The sequence below is a fragment of the Acipenser ruthenus genome, chromosome 19 (genome assembly GCF_902713425.1).
Source record: "Acipenser ruthenus chromosome 19, fAciRut3.2 maternal haplotype, whole genome shotgun sequence".
In the NCBI taxonomy this organism is placed as follows: domain Eukaryota; kingdom Metazoa; phylum Chordata; class Actinopteri; order Acipenseriformes; family Acipenseridae; genus Acipenser; species Acipenser ruthenus.
In genome coordinates, this window is record NC_081207.1 from 6,495,634 (window position 1) to 6,512,886 (window position 17,253).

Genomic DNA, 17,253 nt, shown 5'->3' on the forward strand with positions numbered 1-17,253 from the left:
TAATAATAATGAGTATAGTGTGAACTGAGGGACACCCCCACCTCCCTTTAAAAAAAGCTCTCTAATGCTGTAATGCTGTAAATTAGCAGGACGTGTCCCAGTGGCACTGAAGTAATTGCTGGCAGTTTCTTTTTTTTGTTTATTTGCTGGCTGATTCTGTGTATCTGTTTTTCTCCTAGGCATATGGCTATTAATGTGGCTTCTGTCACTTCAGCTGCTCAATCAGATTATTTCATCTCCAATCCCCCAATCCATGTCAGAATCAAGTGTTTCAGCTCTAAATCATCAATACAAACAATCTGTTGATCAACAAATTGCTTCTGAAAGCATCTATCCTGGCTGTGCTTTTGACAGACCTGTCGACCCCCCCACCCCCACCCCCTTTCCTTAATCATAAGTGCGGCGAAGTCCATTTGAAAGAGGAAGTTGCTCTGTGCTTGTTTGTTTCAATGGAATGGAAGCAGTAATGTGAGCTTCCCCACTCATTCCCAGCGATTGTGCCTCAACTTCAGAGGGCCAGACCTATAAAAGCAATTGAAGGGTGGTTCAGTCTCCAGTTTGTGGCCTTTCTGAGAGACCAGCAGTAGAAAACGGCATCAATCAAAATAGGGAAAGGTTTGAATGAGAATTATTTGTCGTAAGAGACCTTACATTTGACCTTCTACCCTTATATTGTTAAGACAGTTACTGGGCCAGAATACCATTAAAAGAATGTCTTATCCAAGGATTATCAAGATTTTATCTATTAACATCTACTGCAAGGCTTGAGAATGTTATAAAGATGATATAAAAAGGCTTCCATCCTCTCCATTGAGAGATCCAAGTTTCACAAAAAAAATGTTTGCAGGATGTTGCAGCTTTATGCTGGGAATTTATGAAGATCAACATGGATTCAAGGGAAATACCTATAGAACTGCAAAAAAAAAACAGGAATAAAGAAAGTCCCAGCTTCCTCCTTGTTAACTGTATATGAGAATTGATATAAAATTAATAATTCTGGTATAAAATGTCAGGTCACCATATCACCTTCATGGGCCATAAAATTGCTCTTGGAAAACTGTATGTTATCAGCAGACACCATACTGAAGACCCCTTAAACTGGAATGGAAACAGAAACAAAAGTTGATTTTTTTTTTTTTGCATCCGCTAGAGGGCACCCTTGGTGTGTTAGGCATTGAGAGAGACACATAACACATATCCATGTGGCTTTCTCCCCTATCTGTATGCTTTACCTCATATGACCTGTTAACCAAATGCATTAATAGGTACAGTTGAACCTTGCTCTGACTGTACCATCTTTCCTAACATTTTGGCTGGCAGCAATCCCCCAGACCATCCAAAATGATGTAACAAGATACTAAAGTGACAGGATGAGTATATTGTAGATTATACATAAAAACATAATAGAACATAAAACACATATAAACTGTGAATACACACTAGGGAAATGCATGCAACATAATGCATAGATATACTATATAATCATGCTACTGACACATCTGGGACACACCCTTCTGTATAACTCCAATTGGACCAGTTCAGTATCAGTGCTATACAGTTCTGTTTAGTTTGAAACTCAGTGTTCCCAGTTCTGACCAGCAGCCCCTCCTGTAGTTGCTTCTAAGTGATCCGTCATGGTTTACTCTTATTTTCTTTATTCTTTCTTTCTTCCTCCCAAAGGGCAACAACAAACTCCATCACCGAGACAAATGACCCATCACTGCAGCCATTTGTCAGATTCTTAGTGCGTCCAGTCTACTGGAGAGTTCATATGCCCAAACCAGATGAGGTGAGAGCTGGGCATGGCCCACAGCACTGCCTGAGATTCAAACTCACACATCTCAGAAGAGTGCAGCAGTGTGGAGTAGTGGTTAGGGCTCCGGACCAGAGGGTCGTGGGTTCAATCCCAGGTGGGGGACACTGCTGCTGTCCCCTTGAGCAAGGTACGTTACCTAGATTGCTCCAGTAAAAACCCAACTGTATAAATGGGTAATTGTATGTAAAAATAATGTAACTGTATGTAAAATAATGTGATATCTTGCTGGTCTACTTGACTTAGATTCTTATAAGTGTTACCATTACGATTGAGTGGTTTTTAAGTTTTGGATGACACATTTACTTGTGAAAAACATATACTTTATACTGAAGTCCTGTGTTAATTCAAAGAGCAAGTACAACAGAGGTAGCAGCAATGTGAGTTAGCCCACACCGCCCACATACCTCAACTGCCCTGTGCTGCAGGGAGCACTATCTTAGAGGTGAGAGGGGGGTTTCTTCCCCATTTCCTTCTAATCCTCTGTGATGGTGGACGCCTGTTCACTGGGACCTGCACTGAGACACAGCACTCCTTCTACATGCGCCCTAGAAAGAGATCTTGAAACTCACTGCAGGCATTATCTAATTATAAGTCATTAGATCCTTTTGCATGGAAAGCCTCGGTTTCAAGGGTGTGCGGTTCTTTGAGCAACCAGATTCAGTTAAAATGTGTCTGCCCACTGACGAATGAGAATGTAGAGATGGGAGCCCAGCTAACAAGATTTAAGTTTTTGCAGGCATCAGGCTTTTAAAGACTGTCACCCACACCTATGAGCAGAAACTTACTCACTGAGAGCAGAAACTGACCCAAGACTGTCACAGCTACTGGAAGCAGGCTGATCTTTGGGATACAAATTGAAAATTTGTGAAACTGCAACAAATATTGTAATGACTGTAATGTGTTTTAAAGAATATAAAACCAGTAGAAAATATTATTAGCAGATCTGTGTAAGGCCTGTGTGGATCAGTTCATTACATTGAAGGTCAGACTGACCTGCTAAAAGTTCCAAACCTCCCTTATCAGGCAAAAGCATCTTTTTTAATTAGACTCAGAGCCTCAGAACATTCTGATCCAGCGAGAGCAGAATGGCAGAATCTATGGAGCACAGTTAATATGCCAGAAGCAATCAAACTAGGTTTGATTATAGAAAGAAAAAACTAAAGTATTTAAATAAATAAGAAACCTAATATAATAACATTAAGTAAATTTATGAGCAGTCCTAAGTTTTAATATTCAAAGTTGCATTTGCTGCTAATTAAAAATGAACCTCTTACCTTCTGTGTATATCAATGAAGTAAAACAGGATTGCAGTTTATAAGATATTGCTATATTGACATATCTGAATTAGAACTATGTTATAAAATCATTTAAAGTATAAACTGTAACTTTACATATACAGTGAACCGATTTGTAACCTCGTCCTCACCTGCCTGTAGTAAAAGCTGTGTTGAAAATGACTCATTGGTTTTGGCCAATGTAGCTGGGATTTTTTCATGGTCAGCGATTTAAAAGCCAAGATCTTCTCTATAATGAGCGATCTCGTTAATATTAATGAACGAAATACTTTTCGGATAACAGAAGATAGGAGTTTATATTACAATAATCATTTTCTATATATAACAGAAATTAATTAAAATCTGGCAGGAAGAGATGGGAACAGAAAGCGTAGGACGTGTTAATACGTTAAGTTAGAAATTGGTTTGAAATAATGAGTATTGGAAAATGCTTACGATAGTGTTTCATATTAATCAGCCCTAAAACTGGCAAAAAGCAGAGGTTGTCTTAAAACCTGCTTTAACTGGATTTTGTATGAACAGTGAAGAAGGTCAGACTTAGTTCAGCCACTGTAACACTATGGCCATCTAATATGTTAATGATAGCCTGTATTTAGATATAAATAACTGGACCTTCCATTAAAAGCTTAAAAAATGTATCCATGGACTAAAATAATATTATAATTTCTAGGCGCAACTGTTATACTGAAGTAACTTAATTAGAAATACATCTTATATAAAAGTTTTACTGCAGTAATAAATAGAGGTATTTATTTACAGGAAAACTGAAGAGTTTAAAAGTGAAATAATTAAATGTTTGTCTCAGACACACACAGTATAATTCTGGAAGGGCATTAGACCTTCAAAAGATAAGGCTTGGTCTTTGGCACCTCAAAGCAGGATTCGGTGTTGGCTCTTAAAAGTGAGATTCACTGGTCGTCAGCAGTTTGGAATCCAAGGTCTTTCAAAATTAACTCTCTTTATGATATCATAGAAATGAATGAACACTTGGCATTCGATTTAAAATAGAAAAGTCATTTACAGTATCAGTCCTTATCAGATAGGTAGTGATTTTAATTGGGATAATGTTTGCGAGCCAAAAATGACTTCATGCGGTGAATTTGTTAAAGTGCTTACAGTGGAGTTTCATATTGATCAAAACACTAGACTTGGCAAGTAAACAAGGGGTTTCTGAAACCTGCTGGTGCAGGCAACTTTTGAAAAACAGAGAGAGGTCAGGTTTGGTCCAAGCATGGTACAAGTTAATATAAGGCTATTATATTTAACATGTTTTATTATAGCTTAAATGTAAATGGAAATAACTGTATGCTTATTCAAAGGCTTGTCATAAACCCCTACCGTCTTTTTGTTCCACACTTTGTTAACATACCTGTATATGAAAGTAAACTAAACTGAAAAGGTGATAAGATACAGTATGTTGCTCAATGGGAATATATTAGGGTCAGTTAATATAATCACACAAAAAGATGATGTTATGTATATAAAATAGCATCTCTTTTAATACACATATATACTTGTATTTTATTTGTCAGCAAGGACCCTGTGAACTCCAGTTCACCTAATTTTAGGGAAAGGAGGAGTGGAAGATAGTGAACCATGAGCTCACATTCAATTGGTTTTAAAAAAGTGTTGACCGGATCCTTCTAGAATATATCAACTCAGATAAGAACTGTCAAAACAGATTGATGATCAGATTTAAATGGGACTCCTGATGTATTCAATGGAGGGAAAATCCTATAAAAGGTAAAACCCCATTCGATATTGCTTGCTATACAAGTTGTGTGGTCCATGCTCTGAGATCTCTGAAAAACGGATTGCTGTTTGGTCGAAGTATAGTCTCTGCCTTTTGAAGACATTTCTTATTTTTCAATATATCCTACACTACACTTCCACATACTGGGAAGGTAAGCATATATTTGAATTTAATATCTCTTTTATATTGATGCATTGCTATGAGGTATGGGATTTATATGTTAGCTGTAGAGAGTGAAGTATTGATGGCTAAGCATATGATAACCATATTTGTATTACTGTATTGAAGTACTAATGCTGTTAAACCTGTAAAGGTACTGGAAACGCCGAGGCTGCCTATTAGCAGGGATCCAAAGTGGCTTGCAACATCAATCAATTTTTAAAGCATTTAATAAACCGAAAAGAGCACTACTACTGCTCTGATTTGTTAAAACTTCAAATTAAATGAGTCTGTCATTTTCTTGATGATTAAAAAATTGTCTGGACATACAGCACACCCAGTGCACGAACAAAACCACTCACAGGAGTTTTGAACATCTCTGTCCTCCTTGAACATCTCCCGAGTTTAAGAGTGTGCTCAGAGCATATGTCTGCGCAGTACATAGTTAAGATTTGAACAAAGGTTCTGTTTAAAGTCGATTTTACAACCAGCTCAAAAGGGGGGTAAATCCCCATCATTATGCATGAAAATTGGTGTGTGTGGTCGGATTGACAGGCTCAACAAACCCTGTGAACGGGGTAGCATTTGGTGATACAGCGTGGCGATAAAAACAGCAGTTTTTTTTGGTTTTTTAAAAAAAAAGAAAAATTAAGACGCTTTTATATACACCTGTATCTCAAAAAGTACTGCTAACTGAGGAACCACACTTGGCATACACATAGTCCCGGGAGTGTAGATGTGCAACGGGGTATTTATATTTTCGGGGGGGGGGGGGGGGGGTCCTGGTTTTACCAAAATTGAACCAAAAAAGATAACGGTCTGTCGTCACTTCTGTCTGACGTCAGTGCCTGGCAGCGTTGATTTCGACCGTTCCATTTCACTGAATAGGGAGACATTCTTTCTTTTTTCATATCCAACAGGCAGACATTGAATAGCCTATAGTTCAGCACACACGGGTCAGATCTGTGTTTCTGTCTGGTTAAAACTGGTAATCAGTGATAATAATTAGTGTTTGTGCCTTCAGTACTGGGGAAACTAATAATAATTTGTTCATTTAGGAAATACGTTTTTCTCCTCCCCCCTCACTTTATGATACAGTCGGGAGTTCATCGAAACTGTCCGTGTTCCATTCCACACACACACACACACACACACAGCGTCAGCGGTCAGAGAAACGATCATGTGAGACAGAGAATGCAGTGGCACTTTACAGGATTACCCTGTTAGCTGGGTTGTATAGTTGCTCACCAAAGAAAAAAAAAAAAAAAAACTTTCATAACTAAAGGGGGAAAGAGGTGCCGTGGCTCAGCCATGGCACAAATTAAACACTAGTTAAATAATAAAATGTAAGCCTCCGATAAAGGCGTCTACCAAATGGATAAAAAATAATAAAAACCACAATGTATTTGTTATGACACCCCCTATTTTAAACTCCAGTGCTTTTTTTGTTTATTGAAGATCGTTGTTATTGGGTTTGTGATTATTTGTTTCTATCAAAGTTGTAATTTGCTTTGTTAAACTAATGATCTGACTGACAGCTTTACATGGCCCGGCTTGAACAAAACTGTTGTTCGTCGAGGAACACATTGAGTCACATAAAATAAATACATACTGCCTGCTGGATATGAAAAAAGAAAGAAGTCTGTCAACACTTGTAAACGCAATACTGTAAATGGTTATGATCTTGTATAGCGTAGGTTCTAAAAAAAAAAAAAAAAAAAAAGTGAGAAGATAATGTTTTGCCAAATAGAATAAAATACAAATGCATACTATTATATGTATGCGTGTTATATATTCCATATTTAAGCACATACATTAAACACTTTCTGCTATTTGTTTACTGTATATCGCTGCCAAAGGACGGTTGAGATTTTTTAAATTAACAGCGCACGCTGGTCCACGAAGTTGTTCTTCAACTGCGACAGAATGTTTGATACCTTCTTCACAACGCGAAGTAATTTACTTGGTGGGTAAAAAGCTATTATTAATCATTTGTGTTCATTTAAGAAACCCCTGAAATAAGGATGTATCACACAGCAGTAGAACATCCACAAGTAAAATAAAAAGTTATTGAACTTTTGTTAATGAAATGGGTCAATAACAATATATTTTTTAGAAAGTATAAGACATGGCTGATGACGATAATCAATCGGCATGAATTGAGAACATAAATAAATTAATACTACTCGCAGCGAGTAATCTAAAGCCGGTTAAAAAAAACAAAAAAAACAAACAAAAAAAACATTACAATACAGTATATTATTAATACAGTGACAATACAACTGTAGTAATATTCGTATTGTAATTGTTTTTGTAAAACTCGTCAAGACAGTACAGTAAAGTACAACTATACAGAATTCTATTTATTACATTTCAGAAACCTTTTTTTCCTTTGGTGGTTGGTCCAAATATCTCCTATCTAATTCAGGTAAGAACTGACAAGACTTGAAAGATGGGCCTGACAGATAGAAGAGAGAAGAAGCAACGGCAAATCCAATATGGCATCAAGACCTTAAATTGCACAAAACGCATCCTTCTGCCTAAAAACCTACAGGATTCATACATGATCTTTCTAGAGGGAGTGGACAGAGCCACACAACATGAAGAATAACTGCTCCCCGGCAGTACTGTTCAAATAATGTCACCAGCTCTTCAGCCTCAGGTACAGCCCTTGCTTTTCCCACCTTTCCAGCCTCAGATAGAGCCATTGCTGTCCCCACCTCTCCAACCTCAGGTACAGTCCTTGCTGTTGCCATATCTGCAGCCTCTCTGGCAGCCGTTGCAGTCCCGACCTCTCCAACCTCAGGTACAGCTGTTGCTGTCCCCACCTCTCCAGCCTCACGTACAGCCGTTGCTGCTTCCAGCTCTTCAGCCTCCAAGGCAGCCATTGCTGTCCCCACCTCTCCAGCCTCAGGTACAGCCATTGCTGTTGCCACATATGCAGCCTCAGGTACAGATGTTACTGTCCCCACCTCTCCAGCCTCCAAGGCAGCCGTTGCTGTCCCCACCTCTCCATCCTCAGGTACAGCTGTTGCTGTCGCCACATCTCCAGCCTCAGGTACAGCCGTTGCTGTTGCAACAGCTGCAGCCTCAGGTACAGATGTTACTGTCCCCACCTCTCCAGCCTCCAAGGCAGCCGTTGCTGTCCCCACCTCTCCAGCCTCAGGTACAGAGCCGTTGCTGTCCCCACCTCTCCAGCCTCAGGTACAGAGCCGTTGCTTTCCCCACCTCTCCAGCCTCAGGTACAGCCACTGCTTTCCCCACCTCTTCAGCCTCACGTACAGCCGTTGCTGCTTCTACCTCTTCAGCCTCCAAGGCAGCCATTGCTTTCCCCACCTCTCCAGCCTCAGGTACAGCCATTGCTTTCCCCATCTCTCCAGCCTAGGTACAGCCATTGCTTCTTCCACGTCCTCAACTTCAGGTACAGTCCTTGCTGTCCCCACCTCTATAGCCTCCAGGGCAGCCGTTGCTGTCCCCACCTCTTCAGCCTCCAAGGCAGCCATTGCTGTCCCCACCTCTCCAGCCTCAGTTACAGTCCTTGCTGTCCCCACCTCTCCAGCCTCAGGTACAGTCCTTGCTGTCCCCACCTCTCCAGCCACCAGGGCAGCCATTGCTGGGGACTCCAGGGACAGTCTTTGCTTTCCCCCCTCCTCTAGCCTCAGGGGCAGGGATTAACAACATTTGATTTTGCCTCAATAAACCTGGCTTTTAAAGAAAATCTTTACATACTTCTTGTTGGTTGTTTGATTTTCCAAGATACCTTCTGCATGGAAATTCTTCTCTATGGAAATTCAATGGCAAAAACTTCGTTAAAGTAACGTTAAGGTTTGTTTGCAAATGTCCAAAAGGTTAGGTAATTGCAAGTTAAGGTAGCCACACAACCTTAACTCTGCACCCTTATGTGTATGTTTCCTGTCACATTTGACATCACATATGACATCATCAATGACATGGGCAATGACATCACTAAGCACATGACAAATTCTCTGGCCATAGGGAAGTCATTGTGATTGGTAACATGTTCAGTAACTGCATTCCCACAATCTTTGCTGTCAAGCTTGATATTTCACCAGTATTCTAAATAAAACCAATTAACTCAGAATACAGTAGAGCTAATTAATTAGTTGGGACCTTCCACAAGCCATATTTCTCCAAACTCTAATACTGGAATCCACAACATTGGCTTTCTTGTATGAACTACACTGTTTCACATGGCAAAAGGAGTCACTGCATTTTCTACAGTATTATTATTCATTTTATTTTTGCACTGTTACCCATTCTTCTTTCAAACTTTACAGTTCAGTAAGAATTCTTGCCAACATAATCTTATGGCTGGAAGCCAATTATGACATTGAAATGTTTAGGTACAATTGCAGATTTCTGCAGTTCAATGAAGAAGTGGATTGTAATGCGTGGATTTTATGCTTCCAAGAAACATAAAACACCGCTTTGTGTCCCACAGTATACATGGAGCAGCAGTATACCATACAGTACTACAGAACATTCCTTTTCTATTTCACTGGCATCTTCTGAGTGAAATTTAATGGAGAGTGTTATCTTACATGTAGGGTTTCACATATTGCATGTCCCATCCATTTTCAGGTACTCCTTTCCAAACATCAAATACTCATCACTACATACCTCAACATGAATTACACATTTCTGAGTACATGGAAATCTGTTGTTGGTTAAAGCACATTTCGACAGCAAAGATAATGCAGTTACTGAACATGTTACCAATCACAATGACTTCTGTATGGCCAGTCTTCAGGGAGAATTTGTCATGTGCTTAGTGATGTCATTGCCCATGTCATTGATGATGTCATATGTGATGTCAACTGTGACAGGAAACATACACATAAGGGTGCAGAGTTAAGGTTGTGTGGCTACCTTAACTTGCAATTTCCTAACCTTTTGGACATTTGCAAACAAACCTTAACGTTACTTTAACAAAGTTTTTGCCATTGAATATATATATACATAAAAAGAGTATGTGTGATTTCTGACAACATCGTCAAAGAGCCATCATGTAATGGTATGAACACTGGCATTTACATCAGACACTATTTTGATCAATTAAATACCCCCTCTCTGTTTTATTACAAGGCAACATGAATACTTCTGTTTCACTTCATGTAATTCACTGAATCCCAGCTAATACTGAGATGAATGTAATTTAATCACCAGAATACACTTGTAGCAGGTAATGGAAAGGACAGACTATACAAAGTGCTGCCAACATTCGTTAGGCGGTTGATGTTTGCTGGCAGACCTAAACAATTGTTTTTAATTGAGGCAACTTAATTTACATGAGTTACAGTACAATGTGTAACAGTCTCCACAGAAACAGAGGAAAAAAAATTGGAAAGGAAAGGAAAATGGAGCCTTGACAGATGGTCTTTCTACAGAGGTGACTTTTAAAGCAGGCTTTACTGCATACAGTAGAGTGTATATTTTAAAGCAATTAACATATTTTCTAACCCTCAGAAAAAATTATAAAAATAACATAGGGGAACATTTTTCTGGTACAGTAACTCCAACCTGGTTTCCATGGAAACTCACCCAGACCCAACAGAAGAGCTGAAGAAAATGGGAAGTACAAGACACTTTCTTAGAGAACTATATGAAAAAGTACAGTACAGCCTAAGGTTTTAAAATCCATGTTTACTAACCCCTACCCGCTTCAGCACAGTATTCACTGCTCCTGGTATCATTGTGCAGTTCATCTTTTCATTTTCTATACATTTTCTTCACTTTGAAAAAGTCTTTGAAGACACAATCATTAGAACTCCATAGGCTGTTGTGCCTTTACTGAAACTGTGGAACTGGTATGAAACTGGGACTGGTGTTATTACTGTATTTACTCTGAACAGGACCAGCATTAAGGACCAGTGTGCAGACCAATATCAGACAAGAGGTTAATAAAGAAAGACTCTTAAAGTCAGGTAAGTCTGACAAATATAATAAACAGTGGTTCTGATTCTGGAGTTTACATTTTTAGTGGTTTTGCGTTAAAAAAAGTGTGGTTACATTTTTAATAAAAAAAAAAAAGTTATATGTGATCACAAGTTATATAGTGAGAACAAGTTATATGTGATCACACTCTTAACTAATAAAACAGCAGGCGCTTCAAATTGTAATATACATCCATTTAATGCACTCCTTTAAAAAGGAATTACCTAAACTTCAACTGTTGTTTCTGGTGACATTGGTGTGAACCCTAATTTCAGGGGGTAGAAACCGGTCTTTATCCAGTATAAAACCAAGAACCATTAAAAATGCATAGACATGAATTGTTCAGTGTGACAACATGTATTTATTTTGTTCCCCACCCACCATCACCCTAGTTCCACTGTGGCGTGCAATTGTCATTGGCACTAAAGCTAAACAATTTATCACATCATTTCGCCAAGACAATGTATAATTCACATGTGCTGATCCCAGCGGACACTCACGGATTGTGACCGCCAGGCGGGGCTGATGTTGACAAATCTCTGTTTCATGTGGTCACAATTCATTACAGCTACTACAGCCAGATAAACATGTGAGGAACACAAACAGCTTGGCTGGGCTTGTCTCCTGCAGTTACTGGAACACAAACTCACTTTATTTTGTATATGTAGATGGAGTTGACTGCCTTTTTAAAACAACAATACTGTGTTGCAATCAGAGCTGTATATCTGGCAGGGAGTCTCAAATTATCTGTGGAATGAACCACAAACAGATACCAGTCTGCAAACAACGTTTGTGAAAACTTGCCTCAAAATGGAGAACTCTTCAGGAGATTTTCATATCCTTGGGGTGTTAAAAAATAACATTGCCCTAGGTATGAGACTGTGATACCAAAACCAGCAGGAGAGTCACAGTACTGCCATTCATAGTAATCATGTAGCTTTATGAATTTATTCATAAATGCATTAAACTCATCAGGAATAGCTACTGTGAAGTAATTATATTAAAGTGTGTAAAACTGAAAAAGCTTGTGGGTCTCAAATATCCCAGTTATCTTAACTAGCATTCTTCTCCTTGTTTAGATTCACATTGTATGTTATTTACCAGGATGTGGTGAATGAAATAGAAAATGATACACAACATGAATCTAAACAGCAAGAAGAAGACATTATAAAGATAGCTGATATTTGAGACTCATACTGTGGTAGTAAAAGGACTGGGGAACATTTCCAGTTCTTTATTGGTTAATGCTCCCAGTGTCTGAATGGTCCAAATTAAAACTCTTCAATCAAACCAGCTTTTTAGGACTCCAACGACTCTTAATTTCCTACATTCCTCGTTTTTCATATGAACAAGTACAAGAGGCAGATGCCTATTTATACATTCATTTTGCTTTGGTCTTGCATAGGAAATTCACAAGACATATGTCCCCTTAAAAAAACTCAACATTATTTGGCTTATGAAACTGGCAAAAAAATTGCCATGCTAACTGTATTTAATATCCTAGCTATTAACTTTCCTCCCATACAATCTTCGGCATATTCTTTTTCCAATTAGTTTCCTATTCAGCAAACAATCCCCCCCCCATGCATTTGAACTAATTTTGTTGCACATAACTCCTTTACAAAAGGCCAAATGTGCCATCCAGATGTCGTGAATGCAGATAAATTAAACATGTCTAGGAATTCTGTAATGAAAATGCAATTATTCAAAGTCTGAACTGAGTTCACTGTACTGTATCCCACCAATCATCACGAAATGGCCTTATGATGTCACTGCACCACTGCCCCCCTCCCCCCCCCCCCCCCCACCGGACTTCCTGCACACATTGACGAAGTTCCTTCCCTTTAACTTATTAATTTACTTAATACTTAAATCATTATTTTCTTTTTTTAATTGAATTTTCAATTATTAATATAATCACAAAATAACTTTGCAACAATATCATTAATGAATGGATTTTTAATTAGTGAATTCAATTTATTACCCTCAGCTCCGAAGATGACAAGGGTAAAACAGCTTTCTAAGATATTTATTTTTTTCAAACCTGGTTAAGTTACTACGTGTTTTAGGAAGCATTCTGTTTTCAGTATCCAGTGCCCTGTCAGATCGGAGAAACTAGATCGTAGAAACTGGTGCACACAGGATCTTTTCCTGCCTTTCCCTCTGCCCTTAGCAAGGCGTCTGTTTCTGACAGAGCTGTTGTCAGACTGTGGAATGGGGGAGAGCCTGCGTCCCAGCACTCCACACACAGGAGTCAAAAGGATTTCTGCTTGGATACAGCTAGAGCCAACCCTGGGAGCCTAACGTATCAATCAAGCCGGCCGCGAAAGCCTTCAGGGGCTCTGTAAGTGATGTACCAAACCAAAAGCTGTCAAAAGTGATTTATTAAAATATTACACAGACGGAATTAACAAAGAAGTCGGTGCTGTTCCACTGACTTCAAAGTGTAAATAACATGTGAAAGCAACTGGGAATATTAATACTGATAATAACGATGACAGAAAAAATCTCCTACTGAAAAAGGTAGGAAAGCTGCTGTTTCATTAATCTCTGCTCTGTTTGTAAAACCATTATTAAAGGAATTAATTTAGTCAGGCACAGGTGAAATTAAGTATTTTTTATCCTCAGATTACAGTACAGAAGTCCACTGCTCAGTAGCGAGCCCTGCTGGAGCAGGATTAGGCTTCAATACCAGCTCCAACAATTTGAAACATTGGTGCTTGTGATTAAACGGACTATAGTGAAGCAGGTGACTGGTTGATGCTTTCCCTTAGAGCTCTGCTAAGGCAGTAGAAGCCTATCTGGGATTACTGTACCTTCCCTGTTCTGTTGGAATGTATTTATTTCATTAATTCTTATTTACTTCTTGAAGACAAGTTGGCATTGTTACAAAAATCTGTCAATTAAGTCGACGCAGCTTCAACATGCATGGATCTCTCTACCTGTGTGAATTCTGCAAAAATTAACACGCCTTATCCCCACCTAAGTCCAGAAGGTCTGTCAAGCAAGTCAGTGACTTTCAAAGAGATCTTTGCTTTTACATTTCGCTCAATCATCACCTGCATGTCTCTAGTGTGACAATCACTCAGAACGTGCACCTTCAGTTTAAAAAGGACTCACCTCCAGATCACACTTACAAGTTTAATACATTTCAATGCAATTTTTATGGGTAAATAAGAATGGATTGTTTGTCATTTATCCTACTGCTTGGTCAATGTCTTTGTGTAAAATGTAAAGTGACAGATATAAGGGATGTAGTGACTTACATAAGTGATGTAGTGTTCTCTAATGAATGTGGAGACGATAAGGAACCTAAAACAGTTCAACTTTGACACTTATTGAAGGACAAATGAGAACCCTCTGAAGGCATTTGGGCATCTCTTGTGTTGTGAAGCATGTTCTGGACAGATGTACAGACACATAAGACATTTAGCTTAAACTCAGAGCTACTTTAACAAATGCTGAGAAAGAATGAATAGACGGCATATTTGTTGCTTGCTTTACTCCTCCCAGACACCTTGCTTATTAAATATAGTGGCAATTCATCCATAGCTCTAAATTCATTAACGATAAGGTAAACCTGTACAAGTCAAGAAAACAAATGTACTCCCGAGTAGGTCATCCGGTAAAGGCGCTCCGCGTGGAGTGCAGGATATGCCCTATAGCCTGGATGTCGCCGGTTCGAGTCCAGACTATTCCATTGCCAACCATGGACGGGAGTTCCCAGGGGGTGGCGCACAATTGGCCGAGCGCAGCCGTGGGGGGTGGTCAGGGGGAGGGATGCTCGGCTCACAATGCACCAGTGACCCCTGTAGTCTGGCCGGGTGCCTGCTGACTTGCCTGTAAGCTGCCCAGAGCTGTGTTGTCCTCCGACGCTGTAGCTCTGAGGTGGCTGCATGGTGAGTCTGCAGTGTGAAAAGAAGCGGTCGGTTGACGGCACACGCATCGGAGGACTGCGTGTGTTCGTCTTCGCCGCTCCCTAGTCAGCGCAGGGGTGGTAGCGGTGAGCCTAAAAATAATTGGATATTCTAAATTGGGAGAAAATACAAAAAACAATTGCCAGCTACTAAATAAAAAAATATAAAAAAGAAATATACTGAAATATGGACCGACATGGCTCTGCTGCTGGTGTCCAGGGGAGCTGCAGAAAGGCTGCAGCACGCCCCATCAGTGCCAATGTTGAGTCCGAAAGTGGTGGAGCGCTAGCTTCCAAGGCCACCTCGAAGCTAGGTTTCGCCTCGGCAGGGGGTTTGAGCTCCCCTCCTACCTCCATGCTGGAGGAGAAGGAGACTCTGTCCCAGGACAGCGCTATCGAGAGCGTATCCTCCTGTGCCAGCTAGGGCGCTTCTTCCCATCCACCCTGATCACCCCTGGGAGAGGGAGGGTACTTGGGGCAGGGCTGGAGTTGGGGCTGCGGCTAGAGCCAGGAGCTCCAGGACCTGGGCCATTTGTTCCTTGAGGTCCATAATGTCCCTGGCCTGTTTAGACCGCTTCACCCTTCTCGACTGTGGGGATGGGGAAAGACTAGGTGGCATGCTGGATGCCTGTGCACTGCGCACAGAGGGTGTGCCTGTCTTCCTGAGGGATCTTGGCCCTGTAGGACGTACAGGCGTGGAACCCGGTCTTCCTCAACATCATATTAGCGTGTTCTGCACCGACTGAACACAGTGTGCACCGAACACTGCTTGCACTGGGTACACCGTGAGTTATAATATATATAGCACTGTGCGATCAAGCAACGATTGCACCGCGTGCACTATGCTTGCTGAGCACCGTGCGCACCGAGTACCGCGAACACTACGTGCACCCGCATACCATGCGGCACAGTGCGCCTGTTTCACTAGCGCTGTATCACCGGGCACTGTGTGCACAGCATGCACCGTGTGCCCCAGGCACCATGCACACCAAGTACCATGAGCACTACGTGCACCGTGTACCGTGCAGCACCGTGTCCGTGCACTAGCGCTGTAGTGCACCTAGATACCGAAGTACCAAGGGTTATGCATGCACCGCGGTACCGAAGCACCAGGGGGAGCCACTGTGCAATGGTGTCTACCCTAACCGCATGGTCACACACCTGGTCAGTGCGTAGTATAGACCAGGGAGACAAAAGGGCCAAAGCCGCGGCGAGCAAGTTGAAAGCAGACAGCAAAAAGCCACGGTAGAAATAGATAGATAGAGGAGAGCACACTGTTTGTTTACAAGGCCCGACTCACCGAGGTGGGCGGGCCTACGCAGCCGGCGAGGTCTACTTGACAGTATCAAAAACAGTGTAGAAAAGTTATAAGAAAAAGAAACACAGATTAGCCTATTTCTATATCTGTGTACAGCAACTAATTGCATCCCAAAACAGCTACATGAACAGAGAACGGTATGTACTGAACAGTGGAAACAGCACCCCCTGCTGTAAGCATGTGTATTGCAACCCATGACGGTCTAGCCCTTTGGAGGAACTGTGCTCTCCTAAGAAGGAAATAGACAACCACTCGCGAGGGTGACTGCACAGGCAGTCGCTCACACACGACAGACAGATAAGAAAGACCTACCACACAAGCGAGGAGAACACTGAAAGACAGAAAGGCAAAAGGCTCTGTCTTTTTCAGAGTCACTGATTCCGGGAAAGTGGCGAGCCAGCTTTCAGCACGAATGCAAGGTAAATACAATGAACTCGATTTGACTCGAGAAGCTCTTTTCTATCAACACGCTCAGCTAAATACAGAGGTTCTTACCGTACCGCCTTGAGAAGGAAAAAGAGAAATGGCTTCCTCAGGATGACTGTTTTAATCCCTTGGTGGGTGGGACCGAGTGCGTCATCCCAGGAAGGGGCCTACTGGTAGCTCTCATATAGAAAGCTCAGCAATACCTACCCAATGGGCAGGCATATCCCATACATAATGTTGTTGGTGGTCGTCTTCGAATTGAAAGGGAACAGTCTATCAAATATGACAAATATTTTAATGAGTGAACCGTCTCAAAAGTGCAGTGGTAATATGCATAATGGACCGACTACAGCCTTCATGATACAGTACTGGCTGCTGAAAACTAGCACACGTAGAATTTCTGCAAGAAAACCTGGATGGTTGGCAACCGTATGCTGGGGTAGATGCAGATCAAGAGCAAGCTTCCTATTTTACAAATTGGAAAAATAAAAAGTTTAATCATATATGACAGTGCAAACCTAGCATCCCTCTGGGTGTTTATTTAGGCAGGAAACCAACAGCTGATGCATCATGGGTGCCATTTTTTAGAATCCTTTACCTGATCAGTTAAATTCA